Source organism: Vigna unguiculata, chromosome 11, assembly GCF_037176805.1.
Source record: "Vigna unguiculata cultivar grain cowpea cultivar isolate G323 ecotype 2 chromosome 11, ASM3717680v1, whole genome shotgun sequence".
NCBI classification, from domain to species: Eukaryota; Viridiplantae; Streptophyta; class Magnoliopsida; order Fabales; family Fabaceae; genus Vigna; species Vigna unguiculata.
The window spans coordinates 31215426-31227792 of record NC_140802.1 but is presented as its reverse complement, the minus strand read 5'-3'; the positions used below and the strand labels follow the sequence as shown (position 1 = coordinate 31227792).

Sequence of the window (12367 nt, the reverse complement as noted above, 5' to 3'; positions counted from 1 at the left end):
AATAGACAAAAAAAAAATATAAGTATATAATTATTTCTCATTAAAAGTTAGATTAATTAATTTATATATTACAATAAATTAAATTCAACACAAAATTATATTAAGCAATGAAATAATATTAAATTCATGAAATATTGAATAGATAAACTAAATACCTTGTTTTATGACTTGTGTTCCTTAATGCATTGACTCAAGAAAATGTGAGAACATGTTAATACTTCTCAAAAATAGTTGTTTTATCAAAATAATCCTTTCAAACTGAAAACACGTGTTGCTTAACATATTTTAGACATAAATATTATATTCGTATTATTATGAATTTTGTTTTTCTAAAATATTCAAATATGGCAGACAAATGATTAGAACTTTTATTTTCTTTTAACGATAACTGATTTAAATACTTAGGCAAGAATTTTATGGTGTTTCTAACTCTAAAGAGAAAATATGGTTGCTTTGATTTATCTTAATAAAATTATCTTTGTATTTAAAAAACTAAATAAACAAACTATTTATTAATATTTTATCAACATAATTTAAATCCCAAATATTTTTTATTTCAACACCCCTCTCATTCCTTTTTCCCGGATAGTAAATGTTAAAATGTTATATAAAAATATTGGTAAGATGAAATTCATTCTTTATCTTTCATGCACTCTTAATCTCAATGATGACCTTGCATTTATCGGGATTTTCCTCTATCCCTGTATGCATTCACATAAAACTTAATAATTTTCCTCCATCAACGCCAAAGACACATTTCACCATATTAAGTCCCAAATTGTAAGCCTTTAAGAATAAACATAGTTTGGGTTGACTTTTTGGAGATCAGTGTAATCAGTACATATCCTCCATTTTTCATTGGATTTTTTAATTTGTTCAATATTAGCTAGCGAAGTTGTATAATGTGCTTAGGGATATCAAAAAAATCCGTACCTGTGAGTATCCGCAGATAAAACCCGCAACAGGTAGGAAATAAATATTAAAAATGGATATCCGCTACCTCCAGGTATGGGTATTTTTTATACCCGCTACCTGCAGGTATGTGTATTTTTTATACCCGCATGTTAACAGGGCGGGTATGGGTATCATAGTATCCGTACCCATGGATACACGTACCCGTTAAACTTTAATTCACAAAAATACCCTTATATATATATATATATATATATTTTAGTAAAAAAACATTCTGACCTAATCTTGTCTTCTACCTTCACTCTTCCAACTTCAAGTATATTGGTACATTGTCTTCTTCCAAGTATACCCATTGACATTCTTCTCTTTTCTTTCTTTGAAATTGGCATATACATCAAACCCTATATAGACAATGACTTTTATGGTATGCTTGTTGTCAAATGATGGAATCAAAATAAGAATACTTGACACATAACAATTGAGGTTTATTATTTGTTTGTTTTGTTTATTTTTCAAGAATCAATCGGAGAAAGTGAGTTTATTGATGAAAGCACTAATCAAAGAATTTTCATTGTGTTAAATGTCATTTTATATTTACTTTTATAATTATTTGGACTTGTATGAACTTGAGTTTATTTGAACTTTATTTAAAATTTATGATAGTGATGTATTTTATTTTGTTTTATTTAAATTTAAGATTAAATATTTATTTTTTAAGTAATCTTGTGAATACCCGCATATATGAAAAAAATAGGTGGATACCCGACGGATATGAGTATGGGTACAGGACAGATATTTATCCAGCAGGTAGGGTACGGGGGAGCTACTATCCTACCCACCCCGTTGACATCCATAAATGTGCCTCTTGCATGAACTCTAGTTGCGATAGTTTCTCTACTTCGACCTTGATTGCAAACCCTCTTTCCTCATCCAACTACCTTTTCTTTTTGTGACATTAGCTTGATTGCCTCGAGGATGGATAACTTGTGACAAGCTACCCTCGGATCAATGATGAACTAAATTTCTCTAGCCGCATTAAGTTTATACAAAACCAAAATTTCCCTAAAATATAGTAATAGGGAACCTCGAGTGCCAATCCTTGGAACTAGCAACGTGTTAATGCAAATGGTTGTGATTACTTTGTGGTGGAGAATTTAAACTAACAAAAGCACTAAAATCTAAAATCTACTATGCAATATATGCTTTAAGACAATAATTGAAAAATCAACTATATATGCTTATTCAATGAATGGAATGATGGAATTTACTCAATATGTGTTATTCAGTTGGTTCTATTAATAAGAGGCATTTTGTGGTCTTTTGGTCACAATGAGTCAATGGCATGGATCCATAACCATAACTCATTAGGATATGAAAATACTAAATGGAAGTCACAATTCTTGAAGAACTTAAACCTATCTCAATTAGGTTCTTGAACTCCAAGCCAAAAAAATGAGAGAAGAAAATGGAAAGAAAAATAGAGAAAAAAGTGGTTCTAGAATGTGTTCATGGAAGTTAGATTTGTCTGATTGTTTCCTTCCCAAGCTATTTACAATGAATTCCCGCTCTTCTAATCCTCTAACTAGCTGTAGCTAACTAGTATCCTTCTAAAAATTAAGAAAGCTAACAAAAACTAACTAGAGTAATTAAGGTGGTTGACTAGTCATATGTAACAACGGGATGATAGGTTGAGTAAGCTTTCAACCCTTCCTCTGTTTATTCCAGCACAACACAAGTCTCATTTCACGTCTCTTAGAGTCTCCCAAGGCGTGCACAAAGTTTGGAGTTGATTTGAAAAAGTCAACCATAAATTCAACTTGTTACCTTTCTATAAGCTTTCTTTACTGCATTTTTATGCTGGTTGTTTTGCTTTTGTTCCTCTTGCAATCAGACTTAGATCCACCTTTGTTCACTGTCCCTAATCTGTTTACCACATTTTTCACTGTCCTTGATCTGTTTATGTTGTACCAAAACAATTTACACAAGTTAGTATATACCTCCTAAGTAAAAGCCATGTCCTAAGTGCTATGAGAACTAAACTAGAAAATAAGAACTAATAACTACCTATTTAGTCCTAAAAAGTGTAGTAGAATTACTCTATTAGCTTGAATTCTCTAAAAGAAGCAAAATTATTAAAAGAAAAGAATCTAAACTAAATAGAATAATTTAACTAGATTAAATCAAAGAAAGACACAATTAACTACCTAAAAATGACAAATTATGTACTCATTAATCAATACCTGGTATATCTGTTGTCGTCCAAGCAAACAACTCATGTTTTCGGCTAATACCTAGCCTACCACTGCTCATCCTCTCCTTGAAGGGTAACCCCATCTTAAAACATATCCCCGTTTTTCAATAGGAAAAGCTTAGTGTATCCAACAAGCTCGACTCCTATGTCAACACTTAATCTAGGATTTAAGTCTTCATCTTCTAAGATGATAATTGATAGTGGTGAGCTATTGTATCAGGAGTGGAAGATGATAATTGATAAATGAAATTATCATGTTTTATTTAAGTTTATTTTTATGTTTGTTATTATTTTATTTTGGATTTTATTTGATATTTCAGGTTTTATTCAATAAAAGTGTAAAAGATAAATGTGTGGATTATATTTTGCAAATAAGTGGAAATCTCAAATATTTGGGAAGATTGTCAACATAATGAGTGGAATATTTAATAGTCAAAAATTATCAGTAGTACCAAATATCCGCAAAGTTGGTTACTTAAATTACAAGCCAAAATAATCGAAGAATAATTCAAAGATATGGAATCTCCACAGATTAACAAATATATATCAAGAATTGTCTCTTACAATTTATTCAAGTACCAAATCATGTCCAAATGCAATTATGAAAGTCTATAAATTGAGGGCCTGATATAGGTAAATAACACACATTGGAGAGAAAGATACTTGATCTAAATACTTTTAACGATAGAAAGGTATTCTGAATGCTGGAGGCATTCAATTTCATCATCAATCTAGTGTTAAGTTTGTTTAGGAGTACCTAACTCCCTCATTCATGAGGTTAGCTGTAATGTATTCTTAATTCTCTATGAATTCTTCATTCAATATATTTTTTCCATATTCTTTTGTTCTATTCTCAAACTTAATTTCTTTGTACCTTTATTTGTAAACAATGCATTAAGTTCAAATCACATTAGTCTCTGTGGGAATGATATCTGGACTTGTCCACTGTATTACTTGTGTGATTTGGTACACTTGCCAAACACCTAATAAGTTTATGGTGTTGTTTGTAAGCCCATTTTTCTGTTCCTAAGGGTTGGACCTGACCATTTCGTAGGCCCAAGACCAGCCCACTAAGGGACCCCAATACCCCCTTCAGCTCACTCAGTATGCACTTGTCTCCTTTTCAGAAACAGTTTCCTCTTCCCCCCTCTTGTCTCCTGCAAGGTGTTCTGCTAGGGCACAAGGTTTGTCTGCCTCAGAGCTAGCAAAACCCATTCTATTTCCAGGTAAGCTGAGCTTTAGAGCTTCTGGTCCGTTCCTTCCCCTTTTCTCCCTGTTTGAGCACGTTGGTCAAGTTAGGGTTAAGTCTCCTAACCTCGTTTTGTACGAATCTTCATGTTTCAGCTCTCTAATATAGTTCTTGGAGCTGTGGTACTTTCAGTTGTGGGTCTGTTTCATTTTGTAGCATCTAAACAAGGTAAGGGAAGCTAGTCTCTTTTCGTTTTTGGAGTATGTTGCTTGTTTCGCCACTATTTTATGTTTAAAATGATTTGAAAATGCTTGTGCTCGTGTGAGGTTGAACTGAAATGCTTGGTTGGATTGCTCCTAGTGTTGCATGCGTGGAACAGTGGGGAAGAACTGATATTCTCGCCCAAGCGAGCTCGTCTCACCTAGCCGAGAATATTAGAGGCTCGCCTAAGGTTCTTCCTCGAACGTTCACCTAGGCGGCCAGTTCACGTTTCGAGCGACGCCCTGTCTCGCTCAGGCGAGAAGGTCTTGCCTAAGCGAGAGCCCGTGAAATCTCCCAGGGGCCACTGTTGCAGTCTCGCCTAGGCGAGAGCCCACAACTTAAGTGAGGCAACCTTCCTCGCCTGAGCGAGGCTCCTAGCTTGAGTGAGGCTAGTGCAATAGTGAGTGCTGACATTATTTTTCTTGACTGTTGGGATGATTTGTTGCATGTATGGACTAGATTATTCTTCCTAAACAAGATGTACGTGAATATGCTTGGGTGTTTGAATTTTTATGAATGAAATTGGCATGCTTGGTATGAGATTGATCATGGATTGTGGATTTGTGATGTCTTAACATGAGAATTGGATGAATGAAAAAAAAAGAGGTGGGAATTGTATGAGAGAAATGATTCTGATTGTGTGATAGGCGTAATTTCATGAGTCTCGTGGGGAGATCTCATGGTGGTGTGTAGTGTATATATTAAGATAAGGATTCAAGTAAGGGTCGCATCCCGAAACTCTAAAGGGTCAGTGAGTCTCATGTAGAGCAAACTAACCCAAGTGGTGAGTGTAGCGGGAGGCCCTAGTCTCTGGCAGGATAATGGCCTTAGACGCTTAAAGACTAACCTTGTGTGTGGTAGGGTGAAACCCATTGGCAATGGCTCTGCAGAGTAGTAGAGTCCACCACAAGTGCAAGCGTCCAATGAATCTGATCTTAGTATATTTATCCGGATAATTTAGTCATAGTGTCCTGCTTGTTTGCTATAACATGATTCTTTGTACTTACTGGGTTGCATGCTTGGAATGTTTAAGTGTTTGTCTGTTATATTATGTTAAATTTAAATTACACTAGCTTACCCTTTCTTTTGTGTATGTTCTTGCCTTGATTCTTTTCCTTTTGCAATGATCACCTTATGGTGGGAGCAGATGGAAAGAATTCTAGAGGTGGATCTGATGGTGGTAGCGGTGCTATGTAGTTTGGACTAGTTATTTGTAGCTCCCCAGAGCAGTTTTACGGCTATAATGCCCTTATTTTTGTAATTCCTTGTTCTAAGAGCGACCCGTTTTGCAAACTGTTAAACTCCCTTAGTGTTGGTTTATGGCATGGCGGTATGCCTAAGTTACTTTCATAGTACATTCTTGGATGACTGTAACAATTACCTTCCTTGTGCTCTATGTTCATCTGATTGCTCCTTGTTATTATGAACATGCGATGTTTTATTGAGTAGATTACTCTATTTAAATGGGATGTCACATTGTTGCTAGGGACTATAGTTTGATTTAGTTTAATTGTGTTTGTGTTATCGATTTTGGATTTTTTATTTCAAAAAAAAGAAAAAAATGGTTTTATGATTATCCACTGTTTAACGTGTTCTTTTTAATTTTCTTTACTGTGCATGACATGTAGGCTCCCGGTTGATCATTTACTCGACAATCTGAAGATTGAAAGAATAACTCGAAGAAACAACAATATTAAGAGAAGATTAATCAAGGAAGCACAAGAAGTTTCCTCTATAACTGCAAAAAGTACAACAAATTTCTCTAATTACGCACCCAACCATCAGATCACAAAAAAGAGGTGGATATGGCTGGAACAGATGAAGGATAACGTACTTTAGGAGATTATGCCACATTCATGGGCACACTCAATTTTAACACCATTGTCAGGCCAACCATATTGGCACCAAATATCGTGATGAAGTTTGTCCTTATGTGCACAATAATCAATTTCATGGGTTATCACAAGAAAACCCATATAATCATTTGGCCACGTTCCTGAAAATCTACAACACGATGAAAATAACCAGGTACCTAACAATGTTATTCGCATGAGTTTTTTTACTTTTTTCTTTGGCAAGGAATGCAAAGGTATGGCTACACTTTTTCCTTGAAAATGGCCTAACTGAATGGGATGATTTATCCCAAACACTTTTTCAAAAAAATTTCCCTCAATCCAAGGTTAATCAGGGAGGGTAGGAGATAACATTATTACAACAAGACTATGAAGAATCACTAAGCCAATCTTGGGAATGATTCAAAGGGCTGCTAAGGAAGATGCTAATGCATGGATTTGATGCTCCAACCCAAAATAACATATTTTTAAGGGGACTCAAAGCACAAACAAAGTTAATGTTGGATGCCTTAGCTGGAGGTATGAATAAGTCCAAGACACCTAGAAAATATTTTTCTATCAATTCCCCACTCAATTAAAAATTTAAACACTTTAATCATGACCTGTATGTGGAGGTTTCCTTTTACAAAAAGTAAGAATCTTACTATTCAATTTCCAATTGTTATTGACAAAATGTGTTGTTAATTAAATATATCCCTCTTCGGTAGAAGTAGTAATATATCTCTTTTTGGTATAAGCAGTCCAACAATTTGATGTCAAACAAAATCAGTTATGACAATGATAAATTTCATGTGGGAATGGGAGAAAGTGTGCAAGGCAAGTGAACATGGGAGGGTATGTGCGATATGAGGCAAGCCAACGTGGGATGGACTGGAAGAGTTGAATTAGCGTTAGGTTGAAAGTTTAGAAATTATAATAGTTTTTATTTTTTATAAATAAGTGGGTGACTATAACCTAGCACGAACCCGAATAAATGTTAGTTAAGTGAGTTAAACTCATAATTAGTAAAATTTTTAACTTTTTAACTTTTCAACCCAATCTGACTCAAATTCGTGCTCGAATCATGATGAGTCAAGTTAACTCATAGACTTCGACTCACTTTAACATGTTTATAACAAACAATTTTAATCTGATTTATAAAGAAAATTAGAAGTAAAAATATTCCTAAATTTAAAACATTAATCAAAATGCTCACTTTAAAAATTTAAGTCACATAAGTGAAATTAATTCAATTTGATATAAATTTTAATATATATATATATATATATATATATATATATATATATTGTTCAATTTTAAATTATAAATATATATTTTTCATTTTGGGTTTCATATTTTTTCGGCCCATCCTAGCCTATTTTGTAGACTATTTAAACATGTTTTTAAGACCAAACCTAAACCAACTTTAAATATAATATCATACCAACTTTAAATATAATATGTAATCTATGCTACTGGTTTATAGTTACAAATTCCTAACATAGCCATTGTTGAAGCAATTCCAATATTCAGAATCATTGCCACAATGATAACTTTGACGGCAATATCACATATTGATTCTCATGTTGCATCAATGTACAGGTAGTTTACCACCACACAGTTCAAGATAATTGAAGAGCATGACCGCCATAATCATCATTACAAATATATTCTTTGTAGTATCTTCGAAGTAGCAACAATCTTAGGCAACAAGTCTTTTGCCCTGTAAACAAGTTTATACATTTATAAGACAAAAAGGAAACTCTGATTTAAAATTTTGAGTAATATACCATCTCATCTCATACATATATATATATATATATATATATATATATATATATATATATATATATATATATATATATATATATATAAAAGCAAAAGGGAGATCAATATATAGAGCGATCCTATCAACAATTAATTATTTAGAAGTAGTTCCTGTAAAATATTGAAGGAGTATAAAAACCATGAAGATACCACATTATACTTATGCAAAATGATTGACACAATGTACTGAATTATCTCACCAAACTGAAGTTGCCCATGGTCTCTGGAAGGTTTAACAATTCTTGTGCCTCGTCTAATGGACGTAATTCCACGAACCTCTTAGTAAGGTTTCATGGTGATATCTCAACATATATAATTAGGTAAGGATTCAAGTAAGGATTGCATCCTGAAACTCTAAAGAGTTAGTTAGTCTCACGTAGAGCGTACTGACTCAAGTGGTGAGAGTAGCAGGAGGCCTTAGTCTTTTGCAGGATAATGGCCTTAGATGTTTCAAGGCTAACCTTGTTCGTGGTAGGGTGAAACCCATTGGAAATGGCTCTGTAGAGCAGTAGAGGCACCATAAGTGCAAGCATCCAATGAATCTGACCGATTATATGTATCCGAATAATTGAGTCTTAGAGTCTTGCTCATTTACTATCACATGCTGGGTTGATTTATGTGTTCTTGAATTTTAAATTGCATGTTTAGTTGTATGATAAAACCTTTTACTCTAGCTTACCATTCTCTTTGTGTTTGTGTTTTGTTTGGTGTTCTTTTGGCGATGATCACCAAACCCTTGGTGTGAGTAGATATGGAGATTCTTGAAGATCAGATGGTGGGGGTGCTGCCGTCAAGTTTATGGGCGTTAGTTATGGCTCCAGAGAGCACTCCTAAGGTGTTGATGCCTAGGTAGTATATTACCCTGAGGGCAATTCATAGGTCAATTGTTTCTTTTAACTCCTGTTCAAGGCATTTTGTTGTGCCCTTGGAGTATCCTTTTCAGTATATTATGGAATAACCATAAAGGTTAATTCTTATATACTTTATGTTTGTGCTCTTTTCTTTTATACTATAAACAAGTGATGTTTTATTTACTAGGATTATTCTATTAAATTGGGATGTTACAATTTATGTTACATCTAGGCCTTTATGGCATTTTATCATTTGTCCCTTTTGTTAGAACTTTCTTGTTGTGATTTTATTCAAAAACAATGTTCTCATATTGCTCCCCTTATTTGCATAAGAAAGCCCAAAGTGGTACAAGTCTTGTAAAACTTAATTTGGCATAAATTTATCAAACCATTATGTACCTTTTTTATATTTTAACATTATATCTTGATACAACATGACCCAATACCACCACAAGGCCTACAAGAGAGCATAAGAAACCTCACTGGATGAAAGATTTCATTTAAGTTAGTTTAAGTGATCACGTTCAATTATGTTAGTTATGGTTTGAAAGCTCAAAATAACAAACACGCCTGGCCCATTGCAACCTTATTTAGGGTAGTTTTTTGTTATGAATGAAGGGTAGAAAAGAACGTTTTCACTAGTTTTCTCTCCCCCTTCTCTTACATCTTAGTGTTAGTTGTAGCCGTAACCTAACATTGGTGCTTTCATCGCTTTCTCTGTGCCTCCCAAACCTCAATCTAAAGAAATAGAAGACATTCTTCATGCCATTCAAGATTGCCTTTCTGCAATCAAAATTCATATAGAGTCACAATAACAATGTCAAGATGCCATAAAAGCCAAACAAGAATCCCTATAGTCCTCCCTATCAGCCCTTCTTGAGCAGGTATCATCCTTAACCCCTCCTGGCTCATCTTCCACCTCCATTCCTTATATACCCCCCTATTCCAGGCCCAAGCACACTACTCCACGACCATGACAACACAACCTCTTCACAATTCTCTTTCTGCCCCCTACCACCACTAATTTGACCATCTAACCTTCAGCTCAATTTTTTTGAAGGTCGTGAACCCCTAGATTGGTTATTCCAAGCCAACCAATATTTTGCCTTCTACCAAATACCTCCCGAACATCGTTTATCCATGGTAGCTTTCCATATGAAAGGACCAGCCCTTAGCTGGTTTTAATGGATGCACCAAAATAACATCCTCATAGATTGGCCCTCATTCACCCGTTCCCTTTAACTCCGTTTTGGCCCTTCTTCTTACACTAACCTTCAAGCCAAACTTTTTAAGCAACAACAACACGACAATATAATTGAATACCAAACTCGCTTTGAAAAAAATTGTAATTGCGTTATTGGCCTCTCTCCAAACATCATACTCAATTGCTTCCTTTCAGGCCTTCAACCCGAGATTCGACCAGAACTCACCATCCTCAACCCTTACTCCATCTCTCAAGCCATTGGCCTTACCAAGAGGATAAACTTCGTGACTCTAAACCTAAACCCTTCCGCCCAGCCTTTCATACGAACCACTTTAACCTTTCCACCTCGACACCTAATCGAACACCCCCAACCAACTCCACCCTCTCTTCCCTTCCTATTAAACGTCTCACACCAACACAATTACAAGAACGTCGAGCCCAAGGGCTCTTCTATAATTGTGATGAAAAGTTCATCCCTGGTCACAAATGTTCTACCTCTAGATTCTTATTACTTTTTTATGATCCTGACACCCCACATGACCCAAATCCATCCATTGACTCACCTACGATACTAGACACCTATGACCTTGTCCATTTTCATCTTTCCACTCAAACCCTCACAAGAAATCCCTGTCACGGTACTTATTGACTCTAGTAGTTCCCATAATATCTTGCAACCTCGAATCGCCAATCACCTCCACTTACCAATTAAACCTACCCCTTCTGTACCGTACCTAACCGAACTCAATCAAGTAAATAGTACACACGTCAAAACCACCTACCATCTAGTACCCGGACACCACCAGCACAAGTCATCTAGGCAGGTAGCCGGCCGAAACCGACTACTTGCCTAGAAAGTTAACCAACATCAATACCCTATCTTCAATAGACCTCTAAGACCTGTTTCAGGACCAGGCCCACTCATGGCCCAAGCTGGAGCCCAAGCTGGAGCCCAAGACAAAGCTCAGCCCATACGATAGTCAAACGTCATTAATGTTCTATAAATACACGTGGACCCCATCATTTAAAGGTACGCATTCATTAATTGCTGATTTAACTCCCTGAGAGCTTTGACTTACTTGAGCTTCGGAGATTCTTCTGCAGGTAACCCCTCCTGGGTTCAAGCCGACATCTATCGAATGGGAAGAGGCTAACTGAGGAGATAACGGACTACATGGTAAGGTGACTCTTGTGTCTGACCTCTTATTTGTTCTCTGCAGGAACACCTTCCTTTTTAGTGATGGTAGGCAACAGTGCTTTCATTAATTGTCAAGGTATTTGCCCTTTAGTGAATATCTCCCTCTAGGACTCTACCTTTCGCATCCCTTTTTACCTCCTCCCCATTGAAGGAGCAGATGTTGTCTTAGGCATTGAATGGTTACGCACCTTGGGACCCATGACAACTGATTTTTCCATCCCAAGCATCGCTTTCACTCACCACAACCAACACATTACGCTCTAAGCCACCACCACAACCTCAGCCACCCCAGCTAGTTATCACCAATTTTGCCAATTCCTCTCCACCCATGCCATGGCCTTCATCCACCTATTATCTATGGAACCTCCCTCCATTTTACCACTCCCATTAGATATAAGCCTACAAACCCCATTTTCCCCTTTATATGACCTACCTTACCAAATACAAGCCACCCTTTTAAAACACCAAGCCATCTTCCAACCACCCCACGACCCACCCCCATCCAGACCTCACGACCATTGTATCCCTCTTCTGTCCAACAACCCTCCCATTAATGTCAAACCATATTGTTACCCTCACTCCCAAAAGGATACCATTTCCAAATTAATCTTAGAAATGCTTGAACAAGGTTTCATCAAACCAAGTACTAGCCTTTCTTCCTCCATAGTACTCTTAGTCCGCAAAAAAGATAGCACATGGAGATTTTGTGTGGACTACAGAGCCTTTAATGCCGTCACTATTCGTGATTGTTTCCCTATTCCCACCATCGATGAATTGCTTGATGAATTAGGTTTGACTACAGTTTTTACTAAGATTAACCTTTATTCAGGGTATCATCAAAT

General features: G+C 35.9%; 1 pseudogene; it reads left to right on the top strand.

Annotated features, from left to right (window-relative positions):
- The first annotated feature begins 9023 nt into the window (after nucleotides 1–9023).
- LOC146881767 (uncharacterized) lies at nucleotides 9024–11789 on the top strand (annotated as a pseudogene).
- The last annotated feature ends 578 nt before the right edge of the window (nucleotides 11790–12367 follow it).